Source organism: Lactuca sativa, chromosome 2, assembly GCF_002870075.4.
Source record: "Lactuca sativa cultivar Salinas chromosome 2, Lsat_Salinas_v11, whole genome shotgun sequence".
NCBI lineage: Eukaryota > Viridiplantae > Streptophyta > Magnoliopsida > Asterales > Asteraceae > Lactuca > Lactuca sativa.
This window is the reverse complement of record NC_056624.2, coordinates 10,470,315-10,475,048: the sequence shown is the minus strand read 5'-3', so window position 1 is coordinate 10,475,048 and position 4,734 is coordinate 10,470,315. Positions and strand designations below refer to the sequence as shown.

At 37.8% G+C, this 4,734-nt stretch overlaps 1 pseudogene; it reads right to left on the bottom strand.

The window, feature by feature from the left end:
* Window positions 1-645: 645 nt before the first annotated feature.
* Window positions 646-3,707, bottom strand: LOC111915501 (carboxyl-terminal-processing peptidase 3, chloroplastic-like; annotated as a pseudogene).
* Window positions 3,708-4,734: the final 1,027 nt, after the last annotated feature.

Below are 4,734 nucleotides of genomic sequence, written 5' to 3'. Positions count from 1 at the left end.
GAGGGTCCCAGTTTTCATTACCAATACTTCTCCTCAGGTGTGATGAGTAATAAGAATGGGAAGGTTGATAAAGTTATCAAGATGATCTTAGAGGAATTGGAGCCAGTGATTGTAGGGCAAGCCACCAAACAAGGGTTCGAACTTGAAGAGATGGAAGGAGAACAACAGCAACATGATTCACTTAAGAAGAAGTCATAGGAGATTTTGGTCTATTCTCTTAAGTTATTGATGTTACACGTGAAGTTTGAGTTGTTTCGGGTTTACCTTTCATTTTGGCAACCGCACTTGAATAGGAATGCAAGGACGACCCATTCTTTCCTTCACCTTGAGGACAAGGTGAAAGTTTGTGCCATTGGTATTGATAAGCCCCGACATTTCTGTTATCTTTTTGGCCAGGGGTAGGATGGTTTTTTCTGGTATTATGGCTGTTTTGTTATGTCAAGAGCACTAACTTTGTCCTAGGACTGTTTTAGGGGACCACTCCCTAGAGGTTTTTGTTTAGCAACTAAGAATTATTATGAATTGAACTTTGTTCTTTCTTGGAGATACCCACATCTTGAAAGCTGGGAATTATCTTAATATTATCACGTATTTGAATCAGGGGTTAAAATGCCTGGAGTTTATGATAGATTCAACAAGGGTCTATCAGTGGCTTGGGATCAAAGGACTTACAACAAATCTTGTAAGAGCATAAATGAAAAGTGCAGTGTTGTAAACTGTAATAGAAAGAAATAAAAGTAAAATGTTTTCACAATAAGCAAATACATAAAAGTACGTTGTTATTTCTTGTAAACTGTAATATACCTGGAAAGTGAATATGACCTGGAAAGTGAATATCATCTTCTGTCACATTCTCCAACATGATGAACTCAAGGATATTAATAAATGGAGGATCATTTCTTGGGTTGAAAATGACTGGAATATCCAAATCATGCTTCCCATGCTTGTTCATGGTGGTAACCCTAACAGTATCTTCACCACTGAAGTTCCCCTCCCTGATTTATAAATATCATATAATATTAAGAGGTTAAAACTCAAAAGTAAAGGGAAAGTAGTTAAAAAAATTGGTAGAATTTTGAGTACCCTACATATCTAGGGTTTGCTCACACAGTTGAACCACCTCTTTATGCTTCCCCAGCTGTGTAATAAGTAGGGGCAAATCAGTCAATTTCAATTATTAAACTAACAAAGATTATGAATCACATTCACATACCATGAGAAGAGCCTCTCCTTTCATATTAAGTGGTTTCTCTGAATAGGAGCTTATTGACCTTCATGAAATTGGGATCTAATGCAGCAGCCATTCTACAGTCGTTTAGACATTTTCCCTCATTCTTCCAAGAGCCATGCGTATAGTTGCACGATTGCTATAACAGAAAATAAGAGGCTGTATACAAACGCCAGGTGTCTTTGTATGTTGTATTGAACTAATACCCTTTGAATAACATACTTCAGCTTCTGATAAATCTCCACTCTTATAAACCTCGTTTCCCCTGCACAAATCAATTTATTTCAGAAATCAAAACCATATTAGGTTTATACAAATCTAAAATATCAAAAAAAAAAAAAAGGGGCGGGGGGGATAAAACAACACCTTTTTCGCCAACTGTCACATGTTTCTTGAGCTGTAGCCTTTGTGTGCACCCTGTTACCAGGTTTATGAAAATGGGACACATTAACACAGCCAATTCTCAGCTTATACTTCTTCTGATGTGGTCGTTGTCTCACTGCCATGGCAGCACTAGCAAAAGATGTAACAGAAGGTGAATATATAGATTTTCATGTCAAAAAAAAAAATTACAAGAACAACTAGCGGATCACAAGTAACAGCATGGCCATTGATCATGTTAACAGGAAGCATGTTCCCATCTCTATCTATTGTGTTCACTAGAGTCTCATCTCCATCCAGGCATATTTGAGCAACATCAAGTCCAGCCTTCACCAAACCACCCTATAAATAAACATATATATGTAAATACTAGTAAATATTCAAACAAAAGTTTACTAAAGTCAACTTTAGGCTACTTACTGGATTGTTTCAGAGATCCAAAATGTAAGATTCAACACCCTGATTTTCAAATTCACGAATGGCGTGTTTCATATCTGTAGCAGCACTCTGTTTACAAAAGCTTGTTGTTAGATGAATTTAAGATATGAAGTTATAAAGTAAGACTAAGATTTAGAGAATTAATAAGCACCTAGGAGAAGGCTAATAGCTTTACATATCCGGTTTTGGATACATGACCATTTGGTGTTCTATGAGGAATGATGACACTTAATATAAGAGAAAGTTTGATGAATTCCTGGGGTAGTTTCACCTCTCTTAAACTAGAGTCAATGGCCAACTTTTTTCCATGTAGATCAGAAATATGAACATGCACAAATTTCTATAAAACCCTTTGGAAAGGAATCAACCATTCCATTCCTTCCTACCAAACTTAAATGTAAGAAACTTACATTGTGCACTTTGACTGTAACACTTGTCCCAACATAACCTCTAAGCTTTTGTGCAGCAGCTTCACCACTAATCCCTTTAACTCTCTCCATTTATTTCAATCAACTCATCTCCTACATGTATTCCAGCTCTAGCAGTTGGGCTACCCTCAACACAGGACAATAAAACCTGAAACAAAAAATTTTAAATTTTTAAAAATAAAAAATAAATAAGAATCCATAACTGAGGTCTCAGGTTCAAGTCTCAGCATCACAAACCAGATGCCCGGTTTCTGGTTCAGTATTCACAAATAGTCCAACTCCTTGTACGTTTCCATCACTTCCAATTCTAAAACTTTGGTATTCCTGTACAAATCATTTCCGAAAAGAAAATAGAGTAAGTTCCCCCTTTTGGAATCTAGGAGTAAGAATAAGTTACAAAAATGGTTCCTGTTGTTTCTGAATTTTAGTCAAAAACTGAAAACTCTTTTAGAAACCACAGGGACAATTTTTGTAAAAGTAATGGGAAAAGTTGCACCTTTGGACTGATAATGCGAGTGAAGCGATCTTCAAGATTAGAAAGCATTCCTTTAATCTTGCTGTATGCGGCATCAGCTGTTCTAAGTGGATGCATTTCCACCATTGTTTGTTGGAATTTCCAGTCCCAGTCTACAGAAAACACATAAAATTACATTAAACTTATTGACACCAAATGACATAAAACAACAGAAATGAATCATACCTTGATGATTAAAAGTTGGATCAACAAAAGTCTCTTTGATCAAACCCCAAGTCTCTATGAGAGTTCGCTTGACAGCATACACCTGTTACGAAATCAAATTTTACCAAACCCATATAAGCAATAGATTGAACACCTTATCTGCACAACCCAAACAAACTACTAAAAAGGATGATCGAACTGAACACCAACCTCATGAGTATGAGAAGTTGGGAATGCTATTGTCAAGGACTCGGCAAGAGCTGGCGAATCCAAAACAAACAGAGACTGCAGCAGCGAGCCTGATCAAACCTTTAGCGATTGAATCAATCAATTTCTTATTGGATTCAACTGATTCATTCGAATTTTCCTTGGGTAAAGCTTGAGGTGGTGTTGGTACTTTACACTTGCTATGGTAACCATTGAAACTGGAAGAAGATAATCGGTACTTATAGGGAAAAGTTGAAGAGGTTGGTGTTTGAGGGGTTTTGGTGTAAATTGATGAAAGGGGTGAAGAATTACTAAGATCGAGATTAGGTTGGCGTAGAGCATCCATGGTAGATACTCTAACTGTGGGATTTAGGGGGTTTGTAGATCGTAATCAAGATGAAGGGATTTATGGGGAATGAATGAACAAGTGTAATGGTTGGATTTAGGGGGATTTATGGTAATCCCTAAAAATCGGACCCAAAAATCTCTATATCGGGTTTACAAATACACAAACCACGCTTTTTCCTGGTTCAGAAAACCAGAAGGGTGATTAGGGTTTTCCAGAGAGAGAGAGAGAGAGGGAGAGAGAGGGAATGCAGAGGTAGAGAGAATGCAGAGCTAGAGACTTGACCCAACATTTATTACATCTGGTAGAGAAGATATAAGGAGGTTTCCTAAACCCTGTCGCAGCCATTAATCTCTATATTCTCACATAGTCACACAGGGAGCAATGATCGATCTCAGAATTCTCACAGGTCTCATCAATCTGGCCCCTCAGCCAAGAAGAAATCCGATACTGATAAGAAGAAACGAGGTCTCACAGCGAAACCCTAGGGTTTTTTGAATGTTTCTTTGATTTTCCATAACAAGATAAAAACAAGCGTGGTGTGGACTCACAAGTAAGGATTTAGAGGGGTGAATAAGAGGCTGAGATCATAGAAGCGAAGAATAAAGAAAGGGCAGAGATAGTTAGAGACAACGAGGGATGGCGGCATACGACAACGACAAACTTCATCATCTTCTTCCACTGCCTGGCGGTGTTTGATTCGCGACGACGATTAGGGCAAGAGGGAAACAACCATCGAAATAGAGAAACAAAAGGGGAGAGTCGATTGTGAAGATAAAGAAAAGAAGGTAGAAAAGAAAGGCGGGTTTTCAAAATTTTAGGGTTTCGTTTCCCCCGTTATCTTCTCAAGGCGCGTTTCCTTTAAATTATAATGCGACACCTACAGAAGACGCACGTTTAAGATAAAGCGCCCTTCGTGTTTTTAATTTTTTTTTCTTGAGACACTAATTTAGGGGCACGCAAAAATGCGTGTCCACTATCCTTCAAATTTTGGAAGTCTGACATTATTTTTAAGGACGCCCAAAAA